The sequence below is a fragment of the Haliotis rufescens genome, unplaced genomic scaffold (assembly GCF_023055435.1).
Source record: "Haliotis rufescens isolate VD_foot unplaced genomic scaffold, xgHalRufe1.0.p SCAF_1, whole genome shotgun sequence".
NCBI classification, from domain to species: domain Eukaryota; kingdom Metazoa; phylum Mollusca; class Gastropoda; order Lepetellida; family Haliotidae; genus Haliotis; species Haliotis rufescens.
Genome location: NW_025963779.1, coordinates 50,743,100 through 50,769,434, shown reverse-complemented (window position 1 = coordinate 50,769,434; position 26,335 = coordinate 50,743,100).

Below are 26,335 nucleotides of genomic sequence, written 5' to 3'. Positions count from 1 at the left end.
ATAGAAATATCACGTTTCAGTCGAGGGCATTCAACTTCTTGTTGTTTATTGAATGTGACCCCAGTGATAAATGGGTATGATCGATTTCCAGTTAAACCCCTATTAACATCCACTAGCCCTGCTAACACTAGAAAATAAGACTTTGTCAGGAGACCTCATGCTCTGTTGTGAGGTAACATGCAACGACGTGAAAGCGCTCAAAAGTAGTTGTCATCGATTCCAAGCCTTTTTGGTAAACTGCACAAATTGCTTCAATTATGGCAAAGATTACATCCACATTATGGGATATTCCTCGTCCAGTATGTGCACATTTGGGATACCATTCATGCATTTTGTGACGAAATTAGGTTATAAACGAAAAGCTGTAAGTCCAAAAGTTTGGGCCTATTGGTCCCAAAACTGACACGGATGATTGATGTGAGTAATACACTAGTAACGAGGCACACCTAGATGTATGGCATAACGTATTGCTTTCCAATCTTGGGAAAACCTAACGAGTCCTATCATTAAAGACGTCTATACGTCTCCAGAGTACAACAAACGCTCATCGATCCGTCATTTCCAGAGCCTTTGGGAGTCCCAAGGCCAGATCACAAACCAGGATGGAACTACTTTTCCTTGCTGTTCGCGGTTGCAACTCCTCTAGGGTAGATGAGGTCAAATTGAATGGAATTTTATCAGACTCTTCGACATTAGCGTTCTTTGTTATGTCAGCTTGAATCAACCTGTTTACTCAAGGGAAAAGGATTTTACAATACTACATGACTGTTTGCAACTTTGAAACTGGTCTTTGGAATGTTCCAGATGACAGTTGCGAATGTTGTTGGCTATCTAAAGTACTGCAAGTACTGCCTAATATCAAACATATTTGCATGTATCAAGTACTATTTGAGTTCCGTGGGCTGTAAACATCAATATACACAAAGAGGTGAAGAACATAGATATATTCCAGCAAAGTTGTCCATGTGTGTTTCTTTCAATTTCATCGTAAGAACTGCTTTGTCTAAATTTCATGACATTTCGTGTTTGATTGATAATACATATTGACAACGGCTTTCTGTCTATTTTAAAAAGCCCAAATCTGACACAATTACATGATAATTTGTGATGGGTGATAATTTGTAATTGGTCTGACTGGTATACGAAATTGTAACATAAAAGTAGGTATGTTCCCTTATCTGATTGGTTAAAAAGTGTTGTCGAATGAGCATAACATCGCTGAATTTTTGGGGTCTCATCACCGTGTATGTATACATTAATTAATGGAACTATTTTTGAAATCATCAACATGGAGGAACAGATGGAAATTTACCCTGACTTCCACATCGGAGATTTCGATGAAATATTGAGTGAATGGGGCGACGAGACATTTTCTGAGATAATTCAAGAATTTGAAGGTAAATGAAATTTACCTTTTTCCATTAATTATAAAATCATAATCATAATTAATGTAATTTTCTTGGGACTGGCCAAAGGAAAAAACAAAACAAAATCAATTTTTAACAGAGTAAAAACCATTTATTGCAACTCTATAATAGTTATGACTTTCATACACCCACCTAATTTTGTTCTTATTATAACCCAAAACAGCTGTTGAAGCTGGAAACCGTTCTGAGATGGCCCCTGAACTAGGAAATACAGCCAGCGTTTCCGTAGAGCCCAAAGTTCAAGCGTCCAGTCACCGCTTCGCGTCCCTTGATGAAAAAGTAGTACAGGACATCGTGGATGGGAACCTCTCCAAATATTTCGACGTAAGTCATTGAAACATAAAAGAATAAATACACATACCAAAATTTCCTACGCAGATTTGATCAACATCAGCGAGAGTTACCTCCCTTACACCATTGCCATAATAGCAATGTAAAGCGTGACCAATGTGTCATCGCAAAAATTGGCAATAATATAACGAGATTGACCAAAATCTTAACATAAATTAAATATTTCGTTTTGTAAGATTTGAGATATGTTATACTAAATGGATATACGGAAATTTCATTTAAACACGACACCGTAATAATAACGAACTACTCCCACTTACCGTCACATTTGTACCCCGAACAAGGCAATCTTTTCACTTCCAGAATGGCTTGGTTTCCGAGGTTTTGAACCCACGTTCGAAGAGCTTCCTGCTTTTCAACTGAATGAGAGACTGAGGTTCTTTTATGCCGAAGTCAGAAATGCTGAGGGAGACCTTTACTCAAAATCGAGTTTTGTTTGGTTGTGTACTGCCATACACAGGCACATCAGGGGACCGCCATTTGAGCGCAGCATAAACATTATCCAAGACCGGGAATTTCACACTGCAAACTGTCGTCACTTTGCTGTCAAACGCAGGTATTGAAAATCGCTAGATTTGCAGAATTACCGGCCACAAAACCGATGTATCGTTGAAGTCGTATTCCATTGACTCGAGCTCGTCTCAAAAACGACATTATTCGAACATTTTTCAGGTTCTACTACACCAAATCAGAACCAGTTTGGACAGTGCGGTTTTCGTAGGGAGCCTTCAGTGCAGATCGAGAGATATCTGCAGGCAGTGATTGGAGGATATTCTGTAAGATTTTTATGTCTTTCAAATGCACATCCATCCAGTTATTAAAAGTGACCATGTTTTTCTATATTTAGTACTGTCTCTTTCAACATGATGACTTATGCTGAATGTGACCACAGCTATTTTCAAGTAGGTGACATTTGGTGCGAAACTGGGGGTGGTGTGTTTAGCTTCCGGTACTCGGAAAAGGAGCTGACTAAGCTAGTCATTTTTATTTTTTTTATTGCTGCTCTAAGGCCAAACTGTGCACACACGTAGATGTAATAGCTGTTGAATGCTTAACTTACTATGGAAGTCTATGGGAACACATTTGGTTGTGTGTAACCTTCAGGGACAACAGCAGCTCACTAACGAACGTAATTTGGTACCTGTCAAAGATACAAATATCCTGCCACTGTCCACTGCTCCCGTGAATAATTTCCAGGTTAATTCTTCTGCTAATTTCCACGGTCTCTCTCACATATGTTATTCCACAGTAACAGTAAACAACTTTTTCAATCCCAGCTAAGCTGCATGTCTGAAATTTCGCACATGTTTGACGTCTCTTGTCACCACCTCAGTTTCAGGCGAGTTGACACTATCTTGTACAGGGGCCAAACAGTATGTACATCTTTTCTAATTTTGATTATTTGTATTTCATAGATACGCATAACTACAAATTACAAGTAAGATGGGGAACTGTGATAAAGAATTGAATTTGTGATATTTCCTGTTGTTTGTTTATTTTCTGAGAAATGGGCTTGAACATGTGACCACCCCTTTCGTAAAATGGACCCTCATTATTGGAGTACCACGAAACAATTGATCGGTTTCGCGGCACCCCGTATCATGCATCTTTTCAAAGGTGAGCACGAGGAGACGTATTACTAACGACAGTCTTGTTGTGTCATGCGCTCAGTAAATTAGTTCCTCCTAAATATCGATTTTAAATAACGTTCATGTTACAATGTCGATAAATATTTCGTTTTGTAAGATTTGCGTGATGTTATGCTGAATGGATGTACGGAAATTTTTCATTTGAACACTCCGCCTTACGGCGTCGTGTTCAAATGAAATTTCCGTACATGCATTCAGCATAACATCACGCAAATCTTACAAAACGAAATATTTATCGACTAAATAATCAACGACTGCATCTGATAACAGATCTTTCATTTAAAGTTACGGCTTCTATTTTGGTGTCCAGTGTTTAGCAAATATTTGGTTAAGCAGACATGTATATTTGCATAAATATGTTTTTGCAAATTTCAAACTGAGCAGTTTTGTTCGAATCATTGAGTGACACCAGTATATATGGTGCATATTGCATAATGTATTTATTTACTCTTTCTTTTTCATAACAGAAACAACATTTTGAAAATAACAAATTTATCAATGAAGTGCATGCGACACGTTCCTGTTTCTCCTGTAGAGAGATTATGGTTTGGTTGGAAACATCCATCATGTTACCGGTCCATTTTAAAGTTAAAGTTAAAGTGAACAACGTGTACGCTCTGAAAGGCAATGTTCAAACTAAACCATAGTATTTGTCTTCTTTAATGAAATGTGTTTTTGATGTAATAACAGAAACTATTATTTACAGAGGTATAAAATATCATCATTGAGAATGTGTTATCATTGATTATACACAAAATCCTCATGCTGATCTCATATCTTTCATCAAAACACAATGAATATCTAGACCTTATCATTCCACCGGAGAAAGAAACAACTAGGAATCATATTTAGTGTCCCGTCTGAATCTGTGCAAAGAAATCCAAATGATGGCAACCTCTGTATCAAGCTGTGCGACAGAAGTGATGATTCCGATTTCCCAATCGTCAATGTCCCTTTCATATCGAACAATATACCATCAGTTCCAGATTATTATTACAACTAACCAAGGTATCACCGTCAAAGCCTGGTTAAGTCATTCCAGAACAAGAGTCATCAGAAAGATGACATATCCCCCCGGCAGCTGTCTGTAAAGTAACCACTAGTAAATGTGCAATTCTGTATGTAATGAGTCAACGGTTGAATGTTCTTTAAAAAGCATACATTGTTTACCCACTGAATGGTTTTCGAATTCTGGCCCGGAAACGAACCCGTTCCCCAATGGAGTCTAGGTTAAACTTCTTTCCATAAAAATTGTAAAAATAAAAATTCGTTAAAAAATAAATATCAAAAGGCACCACTTCAGTATGTGCCTGACAGCTTTGTCAAGTTTCGATCAAATACACTGAATGGTTTTAGAATTCTGCCCCGGAAACGAACCCCATCCCCGATTGAGTCTATGTCCAACTTCATTCCATAAAAATTTAAAAAAATAAAAATTAGAAAAATCCCAAAATATCAAAAGGCACCACTTCAGTATGTGCCTGATAGATTTGCCAAGTTTCGATCAAATACACTGAATGGTTTTGGAATTCTGCCCCGGAAAAGGAAATGATTACGGACGGACAGACGGTCAGACGGACAGACGGACGGACAGACAGACTGGCTGAGTTGTGGGTATGCATAAAACACGAAGCCATGTTTAATCATCATTTATACAGGAGAAATATATTATTGATTTCAGCAAATGTGACATCAAATTCCTTTCTTAAAGATTAACCATAATCCTTAATGGGACCAAGAATTTCACAGAAAGTATTTGAGACATGTGGAATTGATACGAAGAATTTGCTTGAAACTTTTAAATCCCAGAAAAGAAGGAAGTTCAATTCGGTTAAAAACATTTGAAAAACATCACCTTTTCCGGTATCATCGCAAACTGATAGTGGTTCATAGATACATGTTTATAATTTAGTCGGAATCGGACAGCGGAGTCAGTACTGATTTCATTTGATTACCGAAATGGTTTTTGTCATTTGATTTATGATATATTTTTGTTCAGATTATTCTTGAGAACGCCCCGGAATATAGTACTGTTGCTGCAAGGCATGAAGAGATGTTTTGCTAAAGTCTTGATTGGAGACAACTGTTTTTCTAAATACTTACAATACGAATATTCACACAACGCCCATAATTCACTTTTCACAAATGCTATTTTAAAGTATTGCTACTGATATACGGACTATAAATATATCTACTGTCCAGGGGTTGGGCCAAATGTCTGGATGTATGTATTAATAAACTTCAGAACATCTGTAAAGTGACTTACCTTTCAGGATTGGATGTTCATTTCGTGTTCTGGTTCTATTTAAAATGCAAACAAGATGAACGAAACAAAAACAAATCATCCACAATATTCATGAGCGATACAACTCTGGAAAAAGAGATTGTCAATTCCAAATTGGTCCAGAGACCCTAGTACAAATTCGTTTTGATATAGGAGTTAACCACACTGTGTTGTCCTTAGAGAAGAATGGAAAATTAGACAAAGAGTTTGTATTGATTTACTGTCTGAAACACTTCGGATTTCCATATACATATCATATCTCTCTTCCTTTATCATGGCATCTACAACTTATCACTTATTTTTCCGGCGCCGAACGAAAATTAACCTCTAGTCTGCATTAACTGCGGTACTAGTAAGTCAAATGAAGATCAGAGTTAGTGGGAAAAGTGGTAAGCACTTTAGCACTCACCACAGTTTTGTCGTATATATATATATATATATATATATATATATATATATATGCGTGTGTTTGTGTGTGTGTGTGTGTGTGTGTGTGTGTGTGTGTGGTAAGACAATCGTCAAGTGGCAACACACGAGATCTCGAAAAATTCTGAGTCTGTACAGTGCACCCTTAACAGTTTAAGATTCTATGCCTACAACTTGCATTTGAACCACATACACAACCAGGCATTAAATCTTTGCAGTTATTTATTCTCTGTACATGCAAATTGACAAACCTGGCTACCGCGATGTGGTCATGTATCTCCAACATGTGTCTGGGAGGGCTGAGACCAACACTCATCTCTATGCGGCATGGTGATGGTGATACTGTTAAGTGGTTGGTACTGGATTTCAAAAGGTGAAGAGAAAGACTCCAAGATGATTCAAGATGAGGAAGACTTTCATGGGTTCACCACCTTCAGCCAGAGAATATACCACAGTTAAAATAGTGAAATGATCCAAAGCAACCTCTTCCAAAGAAGACAGAGTTTGTTCCATCAGCCGACAAGGTGAAGGCTTTGGTGTTTCTCGGATTCCAGAGGAATCAACTTGTGGACTGCCCCCCGAAAGGTCAGCCCATCAATTACCAATTCATACTACTAACACAATTAAGGATCATGCTTTTCGGTCATGTGACAAAAAAAACCCACAATATTTATGAGAGATACATGTTGTTTAATAAAACATCTTATCTCATCAAACAAATTTATCACCCTGTCCATTAAAAAGATGACAACCATCTCCGACGCCGCGGGATTATCTCAAACACACACAAATCACAGTAGTCACATAGTTGTCAAAGTCACATAAGTGTCTTTTTCGTGCAAAATCGTCACCAGGTTGTATGAAGAGGGTTGCCACAACATGATAGATGCTTTTTAAATAATGTATTAAAATTAACATGCATCAGCAGACGAAGTATGCGTGTGTAGGATCTTATTCATCCTAGCTTGCACCATAAGCTATGATTGCCACCACCAATGACTGAATGGGTGGTTATTATTTACATGGAGTACATGTATCTATAAATACATACATGAAAAAGGTGAAAGACTGAAAATACTAATGTATGGTTTCCTATCAACTGAATATTTTGGGAAAGGCTACTTCAAGAAAAGAAAGGATGGAAGCAATTATACGGTATGTTGACACATAATAATACCATTCCTAAGTTGACAGTTAGATAGCATTCACTTTATTTGGAACTGTATCAGAATCCAACAGCTATTTGTAATGAACTGTGGTCATACATATATATTTTGAGGTAAATTAGATGGCTCTACATATGTGAGTTTTTACTTTTGATTGAACATAGGTGGAAATATCTAGACAGCAGTTTATTTACATATGCCATTGTCGTATTGCACCACATTGCCAACAGATAAGACGGAGTAAAGTCTTAAAAGGAGCCTACACAATTTGACTACATTTGATCATATATTAAAGGGATATATTTAAATACTTCGGTATATGATCTTCGAATGTTTCAACTTTCATTCAACTGGAAAATATCATAATTAATTTACTGTCAATGTTATATCTTATGCACATGGATTTACTTTGAGCATCAACAAACATTTGCACAACAGCCGGGATTTACCTTGGTCCGCCTGTTGTCGAGCCAAGGGCGACTCTCATTAATAAGTATTGGCGGCAACACAGGGGTGCCAGGCTGGCGACAGGTGGCATTCATCCCTTAGTTTGCTAATGTCGTAAAATGACAGATACACATGTACTCAGAAGCCTTAGGATTGATAAAATTTAGTATTGATGGGAATTGCAATGTTAGAGTGACGAAAAAGAACCAATGGTTCTCTGAAGTTTATATGTATGTTTCTGCTGTTAATTCGATATACAGGAGAATTTCAGAATCAGAATCGAGAAAAATAATTTGTGTAGGACATATCCACAAGACGTCACTATAAACGGTAAGTAGTAAATTGGAATAAAGCTTTTTCGGAATTTACTTTAATAAGAAAAGTCCGGAGAAAAACACTTTCCAGTTAAAGTAGAATTGCTCTTATCCATGAGCTGTTTGCAGGTGAACACACTACTATCTATATAACATCGAAAGCATTTATATGTATAGATAAATTAAACAGAATTAGAACGCACAACGTATTCATCAGATAAAGAAAAATGGGTTGTAGAGCTGATAAATTTTTTGTCCAGTGTGTGTTGCCGTGATAAGTTCAATTCCTAAAATAACGTTATGTGGCATATTCATCCTTTTCTGCAACTAGCTCTGGAAAAAATCAATTTCAGTTTTGAATTGCATTTCCGGAAACTTCATATCGGGTATTACTTCTTTCAAAAATGCTTTGTCAATAAGGATTGCTTGTCAATGTTGATCGGAAGTTACGTTTTTAACTCGTAAAATATGAAATCAACTCAAGGGATGGCTGCTGTTTGAATCTGATAGCATCACGGTACCGTCTTGTTGAGAAGTTTAAAATCGAAGCAGTGCAATATAATTACAACAGGAATACAATATTTGTGATATAATTACGCTTTTTCACGAAGCTTGAATAAAGTATATTTAAAACCATGCATCTTCCCGACAAGAATTATTTTAAAATTTCACACCAAGATTTCTTTCATTGTGTTTACATTCCAAGTGTGAAATGTTACGTCTTATTTTCGAAGCTACGAGTATTAGTTATTATATTGATCAATATGAAAAGGAGTCACAGCGATTCGTTCTACATGTATTTTATGGAAGGGTCAATGTTCTGTTTTGAAAACATACATGAGACCAATCAGAAACATGTTTCAACATATTTCCCATTGCACATGCTTTAGCTCACGATGACAGTTCTCACGAAGAACATACCTTTATTCATTGGTGTCTTCTTTAGAGTATTTGAGTACTTGCAATTAAGACATTATATCAGGGCATGTGAGCTCATGTTTTGAGGCCGTCGTTTGGGCACACCAGAAACTTATGATTATGTTTCTAGGTTTGTCAGCACCAGCCTGTGCTCGTTGGTTTCACCGAAGTGGTAAACGCCTGAGACCTGCATCACGTCGGGCTTTCCTCCCACTTTAAGCTGACACGCCTCGATATAACTGGAAAACTGTTAAAAGCCAACTTTTGAGCACTAACTCATGTTTTGAGGCAACGTCATGGATCAAGAACACGAATATTTAATAAGGGTAGAGTAAAGAGCCTAACATAGCTGCACATGGAGCTCTACATAGACATATGCGGAGACAAAAGTTGGTTTGTTGTTTTACGCCACACTCAGCAATATTCCAGCTATATGACGGCGGTCTGTAAATAATCGATTCTGGACCAGACAATCCAGTGATTAATATCATGAGCATCGATCCACGCAATTGGGATCGATGACATGCATCAACCAAGTCAGCGAGCCTGACCACCCGATCCCGTTAGTCGCCTTTTACGACAAGCATAGTCGCCTTTTACGGCAAGCATGCATGGGTTGCTGAAGATTTATTCTATCCCGGATCTTCACGGGTCCGGAGACAAAAGAGTGCGAATTACAAGGGAAACTGTTTTTGACCTAAGTGTGGATCACGTGCACTCACGTATATCAGACACATGGACATATATCCGAACGCTAACATCGACGTAAATCAGCATGTATGTGTACCTTACCATAGAGAACATACTGTGCTAAATAAGCACACATGTACAAATGGAAGCCAAATGCTAATAAATGATTGAAGTTGAAATCAAATGAAAAAACAAACATTTTAGAACAAAAAGAACGATGTGTAATGTAACACAACAATGGTTTTATGGCTGCTGCAATTAATATATAAGACTTTTTTATCTTTCAGATACGGCGTGCCACATACTTTACGTGAAAAGAAATTCGCTGGATGAAAGAGAAAACATCAATCTGAAAAACAAGTAACGACGTGTCGATTGATACTGAAGAAACTTTGGAAGAGACATGAGGTCTTAATTCAACCATTCGTATGTCTTTCAACAAACTAAATAGTTGAAAGAACATCTGTGCTGGAGTTCTTCTCGATAACCGATATCACTGTGTGACTGGAGCTGCGTGAGTGCGTGTCTGTTTCAGCAGAAGGGATTTGTATTGGGGCAAGCTGGTTTGGCTTACTGATCTATGTAAACACAATTAGGTGGAGAGATTCTTATAGATTCAAGTGGTGGTGTAATACCAAGAAATAGATTGTTTAGTAGACAAAGACTAGTTCCGTGATTTGAAGGTTAGTGGGAATTAGATAATTGTGTGGAGTTCTGCAAGCTATCGTGATTGACATGATCTGACAGAACCGATACAAATATGTATTTTGACAGGTTTCAAGTGGTACCCTGTTTCAAAGTTCTTGTGAAAGAATGCATACACTGAAACAAAAATATCCAATCTTAAACGTCTTCTCAATACTTTGAATTAAGGTGATTTGGGACTAAGGTTTATCCAATCGACTGCGAAGCTTTGCATTTGTACATTAAACGATATATTCTTTCATTTGAGAAAGAGAAGGAGCATCGTAAATTAAGAAAAGTGTAAAAGTAAATGGAATAATATTCCAAGTTAGTTCTATCAGTCACTAACCATAGTGAATGATTTATGTCACCTTATGAAGAGAAATGGAAATGTTAGAAGTATAAAAGTGTCAAGATTTCAGACAGGATATCACCGTGAACAAGCAGTAACCAGAACAACGCGTGCATAATAAAAAAGGCTAATATTGTTTCATGCTGAAAGGCCAATTGCCGATGCATGAACGTGTGTCGCTGCAAACTAGACAGAACATCAACGTATACTTAAGCATGGCCATGAGTTAGTGTGGGATTTTAGTGGGATGTATTCATGGCAATTGTTACCATTTCGTTTTTCTAGCAAATTAACTCACCACTGAATTTATACCTTATCAGTACAGTGAAGTGGCATTGGCAACGTCTGCGATCATCTCTACAACGTTAAGGCAATGTTGTATGTTATTATTTTTTTTATTTCCTTCATCCTAAAGTATGCTTACCTTATGACGCCAATGTCATCAATGTCTCGTTCTGTGATTCTTTCCGGAGCATGATGAACTTAGCATTTTTCCATCACGTCGTAAGGTTATATCAATATACAATAGAGAGAGTACACATTACATGGAGTGAAAGTGCGTAACATTTTCTTTGTAAGTCGCTCAGAGGCAGCAATATTGACTTGACATATCAGTGAATAAGTCTTTGAAATCATTCATAGTTGATCGTTTTGCCAAGGACTGGAACATGCATTAACATCACTAACATCATCAGTGCTTTTCAATTAAAATATACGATTTCCACAGCTTTCACGGGGAGCCGTATTTGTTGCCACGCATGCGCCGTCAGACACAGATATCTTTTTCAGGAGTAACTTTGTAATCCAAGTTCCTCGCTGTTAGTGTATATTATGTGCCTCAGGAATTGACATACAACAAATGCATAATTATTCTGATTTGTTGCAAGTCTGCAAGGAAACAATGTTTCTTTAATGAAGCAAAATAAATATTAGGCTTTGAATGCTGATAACAGCTTCAAGCAGGAAAACCCGAAACGGCAATTGGTAAATTGAACTGACTGTTGTAGGCACAGTCAAGATCAACATTATCCTTCAATATGTTCTTTGTACTCCGTAAAAGAATTAATGGTGGGGCAGGATACGCTCACCTGTACCCGAACAACTGGTAACATCACCAATATCACATATTTTGGTAGAGATTTCTTATGGTTATGGAAGCATTTTGTCCCTTTTATTCAGATTTGCATGTTCTGAATATTCCCACGACTAATTTTCATAATGTGTATAGATCCTTTTAGAAGGTAGTGAGACAATATATTTTTAGACGTTTATTGTAGTTCCCGTAAAGAATATCCTTTTCAAAGGCATCGAACATTATTGACAATTGAATTTTCAGTAACGAATTATAGATGATACTTTTTCCAGACAGATGTAAATGTTCTTAACAGAAATAAAATGTTTCATATCTTGTTCAGCTGCTCATGAATATCCATTAAATGGGCTTATTTTAAAAAAAAATTCGACTCTTAAGAAGAAAACGTACAATTTGATATGGTTACAGTCATTCTGCTGCTGTGAATACATAGTTGATTGAATGGGTATACTACTATTTTTCGGGTCTTATTCGTTCAGTTAGTTAAGTCCAGTATTTGGATGGATTTCAGATAAAATACCGTATTAGTAAATCAATGTAAATGTATATCATGCTTTTCGAACCCCGAGTGGCACTTGACCGAAGTTGAACATTATTACAGTGTTATCACTAATATTGACAAGACAGACCTTTATTAGAAATGTTTAAACATAAATTACAAAAAAGTACATGCAATGAATAATATGTATATGAATAGCATGTTTGCTAGATTTAAATCGACTGATCACTTCGATATTATTCATACAATTGTTTGCCCAACTCAAACATTTACCTTGGTTTAGAGGACTTACTAAACACTAGCTTTGATTTGGAAAATATGTCAGGTATGTTACCATGACCTCATAGCATGACTGTGTATTTTGTGATCACTTACGGCGTCACTGATAGCTTTGTGTTTAGTTGTGATGTTACGCTTTAATGTACCAAGGGTGTTTGTGATCATTTATTCACAAACCTGTGACGATAACTGAAAATTAATATTATCAGATCTGTGAACAGCACAATCATGTATAACACAGCACACATCATGCGTTTGAATAATAACATTCAAAAGGGGTGTTGACTTGTTTTATTGTCGGTAAAGACAAAAGTTGAAGTGATGGACACTGTCTTGAACTCTTTTGTAGCTGCTGTCACCCATGGTGGAGTATTATATCACTCGATGACAGACAATCTAAGGGGATCGATTGCCGAACTGATTCTAAACGTATACATACGGAAAACAAATGTGGCCGAGTCCAAATTGATAGACTGAATTCTCTATTGTGACTAATGTAGCAATCATATAAGTGACAGCTCAAGCTTTATTATGAAAATTTCATACTCGAAATCAAAAACGTTTCATATGGATTGGGTCCCGAGCAAGCCTTCAGCGCAGCTCAACGGAACTACATTTTGGGTCAATTCAGTCATTGGGGGGATTAGAATCAGGACGTTCTTCAGTTCATGAATAATCCACCACAACTTTATGGAAGGGATGTAACCAGTACAAAAAAACTTAAATAGGAGTATTCTTCAAATTCCAGTCTCTCGCAAGTTCGGTATTTGCATTACATGTCAGGAAACAACTGGAGTCGAAAGAAGGATGATGGCAATACTATTATGTTCCTGTATCGAGTACATCAATAACTGGCTTCACAGCATTAATTGTGACACAGTGTTCATTGGCAGCAAAGCCAAATGCAAAAAAATCATCTAAATACGTTCACAAATGTATAAGTAGGCAAGACATGACATAACTGTGGTGGAGATCAAATAAAATCTGAAGAAGTATTCGTAATAGCTGCGCGTTCGGTTCCAAATCTCATTTAGTAAGGTTGAATCGACCGGTAACCTAGCTCTTCATTAAAAACACATAATGTCTATTACCTAATTAAATCTGAAGGCTTAGATATGCATTTTCCTCTGAACTCATATTTATGCTCTGTTGATTGGTTGATTAGTTTCTTGTTTAACGCCGCACTCGGCAATATTTCAGCTATATGACGGCGGTCTGTAAATAATCATGTGTGGACCAGACAATCCAGTGCTTGACATCATGTGCACCGATCTACGCGATTAATGGGATACGATGACATGAATCAACCAAGTCAGCGAGCCTGACCACCCCATCCCGTTACAACAAGCATGGGTTGCTGAAGACGTATACTCTGTCCGGATCTTCACGGTCTATTTATCCTGGGAAACTTATATGAAAGGCGGCATGTTAAGCACAAAACTGCGCAAGAATTACCACGCGCATTCGTCAACCAATTGCAACCTGTTAATCTCGGTTTTGCAATGGACTAAAATATATACTTATCGCAATAAATCTGATTATTGTAAAGATGGTTTTTAATTGTATTCCAGTTATATTACATCGTGTCAGCTCTATGTGGGAGAAAAGCTCGAAGTGGTCGAAGATGGAGGTAGAGAACTAGTCCATATTAAAATGGCTAATTAACAGCGCGTAGCATCCTTTCTAGAGAGCTTTGGAAATCTTTGTTCTCACAGAATGGACAAATTACTCCCTGAGGTACTTGCCGATGCTTGTGGTTGTGTGTGATAGAACAAACGCTTTTGCGCTCATAATGATGTCTAAACTAAGAACGTACGCACAATGTCTCTTCCTCGGAGTATGCAAACCTTATCCAAACAAACAGATTGGACATAACTTAAGAAATTTCATAGTAGGTGTAGATTCTTCTATGTAAGCCAGTGCTATCCGGCTGGAATGTTCCTTCATAAAGTTACTGGGCTACATGCATTAACGTGTCAACTGAGAAAACCTTGTCGGTTCCAATGCAGACATTATTTACCAACAGCTACACACGCATCTCAGGTGGCCCTTTGCAAACACAATGACCAAAGGTGTGAAGCAATTAGCATTGAACACCTGAATGCATGTTATTAATCCACTAACGAAATAAATACAAACCACGTAACGGGCCAAGCATATTGTCTCGATGGAAGCAGTTTAGTTTTATCGACAAGTCTATTTTCCTCACAGCACATGATCTGTGTTGAAAGTATCTGGAATAGATAACTGAAGACATCTATGTATTGGGCCATCTCTGACACAGTATCAATAGAATTATTACCAAAGAAATCTGGATTGTCATATCAGATCAATGAGTTTCTGATATACACTATAAATATTCTGTTGTGAAATACGGACTTTCAATAACGACGTCATGGCCATGGAACTCGAAGTATCCTGGCTGTCTGCGTCAGGCTGCACATCAAGCAAAAACCAGGGAAATGTCAATCTCAGCTTCAGTATTTACGTCATCCATAATTTGATACATAACGCATAGTGCAAGATAAAACCAGCTGTTCTCATGAGAAAATAAATATATACTGAAAATGAAGCTTTTATAATTATATATTTTCTAATATAGACCTTAATACTGATCAACTATTTACACAGGCCACAAGTATTATCTATTCAAGTCATTATCTGTCTGAAGATGTTAAAACCATTGTATCATCAGATTGTACTCACAGTTAGCCTAAAGTGCTGGTATTCCGAAAAAAACACACGAATAAAAACTTTGAATGAGTAGACATCTTTATCCTGCAGATGCAGAGTGGAGAGAATGCCATGCAATATTGATAGTTCAATTTAAATAATTTATGTGGGAAAGATGTATTATTTATATTAAAGAGTTCTGGAAAATATATCTTTTAACATTTATCATTTAAATATCACGGTTATGTTTTTGATATGATCAAATGCATCATCTACATCTTTCGAATATTGTTATTAAACTTGTCAAACGAAATATTGAATGTTTTATAACATAAAGCTCATTTCTATATGAACCCTTATTTTCTATTCTCAGCAATTTTGTTTTACATACTGACTGGGCAATAGTTTAGTAGTTTATGTTCTGGCTGTAAATTGGCTTATATGTTGGTTTGTCCGTCGTGCTTCGCCATCGTTTGTGTATTGTGTACTGAATAGACCGACAGAGCTTAAAAGGGGAACTATGCATATGTTAAGAGGTCTGATGCCCACTTTCTGCAAACTTATAGATCTTGTAAAATATACATGCGTGAAACTGAGACATCTTAAACATAATAATAACATAATATATAATATATATATACACATTACAATTTCACCAGCAGGTCTGTTTGAGGGACTTGAATCTCTTTGGTTGGGAATGCCCGCTATCCCGAGCCTAGTCCTCCTTTAAGTTGACATGTTCGCACGACACACGATAGTTAAGTATGTTCAAGATACTAGGACCTGAATTCCCAAAATGCCATCCGGAATCATTTAATGTAGTGGAGTAACATGCGGCAGCTGGGTAGCATGTAAAGTTATAAAAATGTCGATTTTTGTAACGTTAATAACAGGAACATGTCCTTTTGCAGGAATTGGATAGATAAAGTTGAAACTTACTATTCACGCATGAAAAGAATGCAATACAGTCTGAACATTAAAACAGATTCCATTTGTATGTGATTGTGGAAATTGAACTTCATGTGCCATTTGCCCTCAAATTCGTTCTGTCGCCTTATAAATTTTGATCTAAAGTGCCTCGTGCTATGTTCTTTGGTTATTTCCTTTAACGTATCTTGGAAGTGCCAATAACAAAATAACCCAGTAGTTATATTAGTAAAGCCTGTATTTTTCCGTTCCTTTTTTCAGATCAATGTAGTGAGCAAATATACGTGAGATAATATTGACAAAATATTCCCATGCATATGCTCTTTCATCATGTTTAATATTAAATAATTGTATTAGTTGAAAACATATTTTCATGGTTGCAAGACAGCAAGAAGCACTTAAAAAGTGGGTCAGGTTAAATATAAAACGTCAGTACAAGCAAATGACCAGTCTTGATCATCCAACAATTGACTATATAAAACATTATGCTACAAATATATTGGTTATACTGCAGGGGAACGTATATTCACAGCTTGGTACAAATACAGCATGGTGCTTGTACATGACACAACATGTATCAGTTTGACAAATTGGTAAAGGACAAATTACTGCTGTGCTTGATTGATTCCTGTCAGACGTTTACATACTTTTAATAGATTCTCTAATGTCCACGTTTACTCTCCAACAAAACTACGAAATGCATTAATTAAAATTCCCCTAACTCCTAGACAACCGAATCTCAATCCGGATAGGTTTAAGGTCGTGGGGTTTCAGAGATGTAGCAATGAAATGAAATTGATGAATTGGGTATTTCAGATAAAGTGAAACCATATTTCATCGTTATCATAGATTCAACACATCAGACAACCACTCTTTGGTTAAATTGTATCAGAGCATTGAACAAAACATTTATGCTTTAACTAGGTAATCGGATTATAGGGTCGACATGAAGCAATAGGAAACGTGATTATAGTACTACTCATAATATGCATTTAAAAAACACAAATTTAGGATAGCGTCCAATGGATACGACAGTTAAATGCTACCAGTGAATATGTATTGTAATGGAGAACATCGCCTGGAGAACAGAGCCAAGGGTGTACCGAACGCCATGAATGTTTTGCCGTCAAACGAGAGGTCTACAGATTCGGTGGTTGTAGTACACTGCCTTTGCCGAACATCCCCCACACTGGCAGAATATGTGTGTGTGTGTAAGTTTGGTTTAAAGCCGCTTTTAACAGTATTCCAGTGATATCGCGGCGTGTCAGCTTAATGTGGGAGGATGCCCGAGGTGATGCAGGTCTCAGACGTTTACCACTTCGGTGAAACCCACGAGCACGGGTATGGTGCTGACAAACCTAGAAACATAATCAGGGCGAACCGGGATTCGAACCCACAATCATAGGTTTCTGGCGTGCCCAAGGGACGCAACTCTGCACGGCGAATCGCGGCGCCTTAGACGACTGGGCCACCCGTGCCCCCACTGGCAGAATAAACCTGGTGCAAGTGCATGGTAGCATAACGGCCAAGCGCTATTGTGGTGAGATCCAACAAAAACAAATTGCTTCCATTATTAACGATGCCTACGGTTTTTTTCCAATACGATAATGCATGCTAAACCACATTCGCACGGAACCACAATGTACGCGTGCTATCGTGGCCTTTTAAAGCATCAGATTTAAACCCGAAAGAACACCTATGGGACGAGGCAGATCGCCATGGCCACTTACGAAAGCGTCTTCTTGAACCCTAGTCATTGCAAATACTTGCACTTTACTTTACGAATGGACGAACATTTCCAAACACATGAACCATATTCTCACCATATTCTCAGATGCCATTCAATACATGACGCTAACGGTGGACACATTGGGCTCTATTGCCCTCGACCTTTGTCATTTTACATGTAATGTCTTCACAATGGATGAGTGTGCGCTGTTGTGCTGTTTGTAAATTGTCATTTATCAAGAGATCATATATTTCCCATCTCACTACATAAACCCAGGAAACAAAATCATGCCATCGTGGCAGATATCATGGTCGGTCGTTATTTACAACCCACCGGAAGCACGGAAACATAAAATTATGGAAAGGTAAAGAATGTATACTAGCTAGCATCAGCTTGAAATCACAGATAGAACATTATGATAATAACCACATATCCAGTCTTATGAATACATGAACGACAATCATGTTCGGTCAAAGTAAATGCAGTCTAGACAGATTGCACTGGTTTGACCGACGTATGATGTGAGTAATCGTCAGCTTCTCGGCACATACAACTGAAAGGGTCAGAGAATGTTTTGCAGAAAGTTTGAGAGAACAACATCAACACTACACAGGAAACGCTATTTCAGCACGCAGACGAAATCTTGACAAGTGTAACACATGCCTCCATATGTGTTATTTTAAGGATCTGCTAAAACAAAACAAGCCGCATAAATTCTGTCGATAAAAATAATTCCGACTGTACCTGCCACACAACATGCAGCCAGTGCTACCACTGAAAATATTGAAACAATGTACCATCTATCTGTCGGATGGCTTGAACGTTGGCCACGGTTTCGACTTTCTTGGCGGGGAAGAAAACATTTTGTGAATTATTTGTATCGCATGATTATTATTTTAGGATTTGTTGATTATTGGATAGTGTGTGAATATCTATGTAAATGTATTTAATGATTACTTGTTTTAAAGAGATTTAAGGTGAAGAAAAAAGAAATCCACTTAGGGCTGTCAGATACCATCGACATGCTTTCTTTTCTCTCTGACAGCTACATGTATCTTCAAAGACACTACCTACATAACTACGTTTGAGACAGTTGTTTTATTTGTATTGAGTTATTTTGCCTTTGGTTGGCACCTATTTTCTTCAGATAATGTAAGCTCGTAAGATAGTTTGGATATACATTGTTGTGTTTATGATTTCGTCTTAGAGACCTAGGATTTGATGCTTGATCAAAACAGTTATGTCGACATTTTCACTGATAACAATACCTATGAGTTAAGATACCTGGGATGTGGTAACCCTACCCCTACCTGACTCCATGCAGCAATGTTCCGTTACGACAGAATATGAAATAATGTTGTGCATATGATATATAGCTGCTTGCGCGCTATGATCTGCAGATGGAGCTGAACAAGTGCTTCGAAAATAGCAAGGACCTTTTATTATAATCTTGACAGATCCATTTTACACCTTGCACGCAAACCCGTAAGGATGATAAATATGTCACATTTTAGAACAACATGTTCTATTACAACATGCCTCCATAAAACTCTAGGAATCTTGACTCGTATCAAATTTAGAATTTGTTCACGTGTGCTGTGTGGGAGAGAATATGGCATGGGTTTTGTGAAATGTTTACATCATGATTTCATAGCCGACGTTGATAGTAATGCTGATCTGCACATCTTCGAATTTGATAGTTTCGAGGTCCCCATGCTTTTCGTGGAACCCTAGTTTAATGACGATAAATGTTTCACCTGATTGATTGTGTGTTTACTTCTGCATCATGGACGGTTGCTCATGTTATCAGCTACTTGTTTGTCTTGCTCAGAGAAAAGTATGTACATGCCACTATGGTCTTCAGCTTTAAAAAAACACTCGTGTCGGATACTAATTGACAATAGATATTAGTTGTTGATAAATATCAATAACATTATGCATATGCGTATAGTAAATACATATCCAGGAGCGAATGGATTAATTTTGTATGTACCGAACCTCGTTGCAAGAATCATATTATATTCAGTAACCATAGTCAGTTTTTTAAAGAAAAAGACTCTAAAAATGACAGCACGGTCAACATAATGTTTGAATAACGTCAAGTGACTTCTCCTGTGACGGAATGACAAATGGATGACGTCATCTTTAATTAATTAATACAACAGAAAAATAGGCGTGAAATACCAGTCAAAAGATCATGTTAGTGCCCCTATGGGTTACATGTAACTACCGTTGCGAGGCGGAACACCCAGGGGCCTATTAATATGACCATTTAGAATAATATGCATCTGTAAATAAAGTATCAACCATTGATGAGTTTATCCATTCTATAATTAGAAACCTGATTGTGATACAACATAATTCCAACAGTCCTGTTCTGTAATTTAATGAAGATGGATGCAACTTTCCTATTTCGAATGTTAAACTATTTTAATTGATTTTTATACTCTCATTACCTCCGGGTATGTTTCTGTACATTTTAGCTACTCACTATATTTTTAATAAGTCTGTATTTGTACCAAGAATGATGTCATTTGGATGATATGGTTGAACAGAAAGTTTTTAAATAAATAAATAATTTCCCCTCTCTCTGTTCCTCTTTCTTTCTTTCTCTCAGTTGCAGGAAATGCGTTGTCTTTCTTTTGAGAATTGATCTTCATACATGACAATCGTAACTGTATTACGTAACCAATTTAGTTAATGTGCTCATCATGACACTTCGAAAATATATTCCTGACCCAACACAGTTTATCGCAAGTTAATAAGACTTGTACACGCTGAAGTTTTTGAATTGCTGTTGAACTATTTGTTTTATGCAAAGCAATAACTGAAACCAAAAACAAGTTGATCGTTAAACACTGAAAAGTGTTAAACATTTGGATGCGCCATTGTACAACAGAAAGTGTGTAAGCTATCTTATTTCTTTTCAAAGTTATACGTCATCTGACTCTTGTTTACGCTGACGGCATGAAATACAGTCCTTATGTTATGCTTGTAGTGCATCTTCCGAGGAAGGGATTTAACTGCGTGTAAAAGTCGAGTTTCCATCCTTGCCGAACTAGGCTGGAATCTCCAGGCTCGATCGGAGCGCCACCCGTGGCTATTCCTAGTTATGTCGCTCCTGTGTCCCTCCTATCAGCCAATCCGATTCATCTCTCATATCACTTGCTTCAAACAAAATGGCGGCTCACAGCCAAGACGATCTGATCTGATAATCAAGATCCATGTTGTAATAAAACGGGTCTTACCCCGCGAGGTGCATCAATATACTTGATCACCTTGATTAAAAACATGAAAAGATTTGCAAAATATCTGTCGAAGCACAGTTGGCGGTACACATGCTTTGCAAATCCTGCAGTCAACCGAAATCTGCACGTTGAAATCCATGTTGTTTACGAACCGGATGTCTTGTTCCTTACGCGATTTTGATTTGACTCGTCAATCCAGCAAAAATGTAACTCTGGACTTCCAGCCTAGTTCGGCAAGGTTGGAAACTAGACTTTTATTGTCAGTTACCTCTCTTGCCTCGGGAAGATGGTTATGATGCCAATTTTAATTGTGCCGTAAAAAGCGTTACCTTTACACAAATCCTCGAGCTCATGTGATAGATATAAAAAGACCAGGCCTGTGCCAACTTAAAATACTATAAAGAAATGCATCTTTACAAAAAGTTAGCTTGACAATTTTGTTCTTCTTCACACAGTCGTCTCATGGGTAATCTTGTACAACCGTAGAAATATCACATTTCAGTCGAGTACATTCAACTTCTTGATGTTTATCGAATGTGATCCCGATGATAGATCGGTATGATCGATTTCCAGTTAAACCCCTATTAACATCCATGGGAGCCCTGCTAGCACTAGAAAATAAGACTTAGTCTGGAGACCTCATGTTCCGTTGAGAGGTAACATGCAACGGTGTGAAAGCAATCGAAAGTACTCGCCATCGATTCCAAGCCTTTTTGGTAAACTGCACAAATTGCTTCAGTCATGACAAAGATTAAATCCAAATCTTAGGATATTCTTCTTCCAGTTTGTGCACATTTGGGATACCTTTCACGCTCTTGGCAACGGGATTAGGTTATAAACGAAACTCTTAATGTCCACAGGTTTGGGCCTATTTAAGCTGACTCGGTTGAATACAGGCGAACCTAGATGTGTGACATATCGCATTGCTTTCAATTTAAAAAAATCTAACTAGTCCTATCACTAAAGACGCATGTCCGTCCCTGGAGTACAACAAACGCTTCTCCGTCCGCCATTTCAAGTGTACTCGAGCTGCCCAAGGTCACATCACCACCCAGGATAGAACTACTTTTACATGTTGTTCCTGGTTTCCACTCCTCGTGGGTAACTGAGGTCCAATTGAACGGACCTTTATGAAGCTCTTCGCCTTCTGCGTTATCTATGTTATGGCAGCTTGAATAAGCCAGTTGTCCCTGATTTTACATTACCACATGAAGGTTTGCAACATTGAAACTGCTCTAATCCATGCCGGCTGGTCTGTAGAATGTTCCAGATAACAGTTGCAAATGGTGTTGCCTATCTTACGTACTAACTATCAAGTATATTTGTATGCACCAATACTGTTTGAGATCCATGAGCTGTAATATACATCAATATACATACATGCTCCCTATAGATGCTGAAGAGCATCGATAGATTCTAGCACTGCTGTCTGTGTGTTTGTGTTTTCTATTTCAACGTGGTAACAGGTCCGTCTTAATTTCATTATATTTCACGTATGATTGATCATACATATTGACAACTAAATAAAGAAAGTGCCAGCGGCTTTCTGGATAATGGATAGAGAAAATGTCTTTAAAACGGCCCAATTCTGTCACAATTATATGTGGGTGATAATTTACAATTTCATTAAATTGGTATGTCTGGTCCAGCCATGGGACAGATACTAAGATAATCAACACCCTCAACGGATCACAGACTTTCCTTTAAAATTACTGTAACGGATTCTGTTCTGCGTACAAAGTGGTGTCCAGCCTTTATCAGATAGTAGTGTATGCAAATAGTTATGTTTGCATAAATACGTTACTGCAATTGCAAGTTTTCTATAGTACTTTTTAAAACTTTGTTTCATAAAAGAAACACCACAATGGAAATGACAAAACATGTTTCTTTGGCATTTCACCTGTTGAGAGACGATGGTTTGTGTAGCAACATCCATGATGTCAACGTACAGGGGGAATATACGCTCGGAATATAAACGGTGATGTTAAAACTAAAACATGATGTTTGGCATTGTAAATGATCTGGGTTTGTAATTATACGTAGGATTGATTACAGAAACTGTTATTTACAGAGGTAATGATATATTATCATTGATAATTTTGTAATCATTTGCTTCTTAAAACATCTTCACGTTCGGATTTCGTTTCTGATTACGTGTACTTTCAATAATAAATAAAGTTTTATGTAGTAGGTACATGAATCAGATCAGGAGAATATGCTTCTTGCAGAAAACACATGTGTTTCATATCAATATCAATTTATGACCAAGAGTCAAAACGTTTTTTTCTGATCATTATACAAGTTACGTGTTTATAAAGCGTTCAAAGTGAACAAAAATGTGCATTTCAACACAGAGGCAACACATAAATCTGTTATTTCTTGACATCCGAACCAGTATTCAATTATTTCTTGTCTAGATGCTGGCACCCGCTGATGATAAATTCACGCAAGCGTGTATTCCATCCACATGATATATGTTTCACGCGTGTATCAACAAACACGCATGCAAACAACCGTGCCGCAACAGAGACCACACAGGGCGCCAGAAGGTCCTCAAGGTGTTCGCATCATGTAACCTCTTCGAGAAGACAAACCATAGTCTGATTTATGAGATATGTACATCCATATATGCCCTTAGAACGCCTCGGAATATAGCACTGTTGTTACAAGGCAAAAAGACATGATTTGCTAACGTCTCGACAAGAGAATATTGCTTGTCTAATTCTGTGCTCTAAATCCTTCAGTTAGATCTGCGTTTTACGTACCGAACTGCTGATAAGAAGTATAGTAACCCACCACAAACTATTCACTTTATAGTGATGCTATTTGAAGGACTCTAAATAAATCTACGGTCAAGGGGCCAAATGTCGGAACATCTGTAAAATGATTTACCTTTCAGAATTTTGTCCACATACATGTATGTACTTGGACAAAACTGAGATAAGTACAAACCACTTTCCCACTTACAAACTATAGATAGATATGGATAGATATTTTTATTGGCTTTGGCAACATAAATGTATGCTTAGGTATGAGTACTTGTGAAACCGAACTCATAACTTATTAGTTAGAGCCAACATTAGTCTTAATTTGATTAGATGTATTCATCAAGAAAAACAAAAATATGAAAAGCTTATAATATTTCATGTGTAGAAAACGATCAAAGCAGTGTGACAATAAGTTTCAGCTACACACTAACCACTTTCTTAGCGAAAATATATTGTACATCGTAAACATTTATATATTAAGATATAACTAAGCATGGGATTGTTGCGTTTTTTATCGAACAGTTGTTCGGTGCCGTCCTGTTGAGGTGAGGTGAGGTGGGGTGGGTAGGGGTGAGGTGAAGTGAGGTGAGGCCGCACTCAACACTTTTCCAGCTATATGACGAGGGTCTGGACCAGACAATCCAGTGATTGACGTCATGAGCATCGTTCTACGCAAATGGGATACGATGACATGCATCAACCAAGTGCACCAACCAGCGACTAACCCAATCCCGTTTGTCGCCTCTTACAAGAATGGGTTGCTGAAGACCAATTATTTTCAGGAATCTTCAATAGTCAATGTATGATAAATTGAACATGTGTCTTGTCATGTCTGTTAACCAAGGGAATGCTGCTCCCCCCCCCCCCCCCCCCCCTCCCCCCTCTCTGTCATCACCCATGTGCACATTCTAATGCGGTAATTTACGTTGGTTTAGGGACACTGTACATAGATGAAATAAGTGATAGATTGCGTCCATGATTAAATTGGTAATTTTCAAATTCAACGCCGCTTATATAAAAAAGCTTCAGTCATTTGACAAAGGCCAGCGGAAGGAAAGGGAAAAAGGACATAACTTTATCATTGGTAATGTATTTAGAGTGAGTGAGGGGAGTAAGATTTACGACAATTGTTTATTGAAATTTATACAATACATCGTCGCGTGTGAGCTTAAATTTGAGGAAAGGTTATAGTATACTAGTCTTGTCTTAACAACACATAAGTGTATATAGATGGTTACATGGACGGAGGTAAGAGTCAGAAAATGCAATTGGAATTAGAGTGGATCACGTGTATAATGACAAAGATCCCGGTTAAAACTGATCTTCGGCAACCCATGCTTGTCGTACGATGCGACTAACGGGATCGGGTGGTCAGACGCGCCGAAGTGGTTGCATGTCAGCGTATCCCAATTGCGTAAACGATGTCCAGATTCGATTATTATAGACCGCCGTCATATCGATTGATGTTTCCTGAATGCGGCGTTGAAAAAAACAACAACAAACTAACAAACGTATACAACAGATTGGGACACAGCTAGCAACGGTAACATCGTCACCAATCTTACTCATTCATTATGTATGTGTATCTGATCATAGAGAACACGCCAAGCTGAATTGCAAAATGATACAGGTACATATGTTACACAAATTCAAGACTGTAAAATCAGAACTCGGTATCAAATATTTTAGATACAGAAAGGGAGATGTAACACAAACGTATTTGATCACCATGAATTTTATGGCTGCTGCGTTTGATATATAAGACTTTTTGATCTATCAGATACGGCATGACACAGACGTTACGAGAGAAGATACCCGCTGGATCAAAGAGAAACGTCAATGTGAAAAACTTGTAACGATGTGTTGACTGATACTGTAGAAACTTTGGAAGAGACATGAGGTCTTAATTCAACCATTCGTATGTTTTTCAACAAACTAAATAGTTGAAAGAACATCTGTGCTTGAGTTCTTCTCGATAACCAATATCCCTGTGTGACTGGACTTGCGTGAATGCTCGTCTGTTCAGCAGAAGGGATTTGTATTAGTACAAGCTGGTTTGGCTATGTAAACACGATTAGTTGTTTGTTTTTGATTCAAGTGCTGGTGTAATACTAAGAAATAGTTTTTTCGAGTAGTCAACGACTAGTCCCGTGCATTGAGGGTTAACGGATTGAGAGTATTTGATTGCGATTTGCCATTATTGGATAGATAGAACAAAAATGCTAACGACAACCTAAAATGTCTAAATACTTCGAAATAATGTGACTTGGGAAATGAGGTTTGTCCAGTCGACCGTGACACTTTACCATAAGATATATACGTGCGTTTATAAGAAACAAATTTATTTATATTTATTATATGTCATTGTTATAAAACTATCGGAGCGTAATGTAAGAACGTGTTGAACGTTT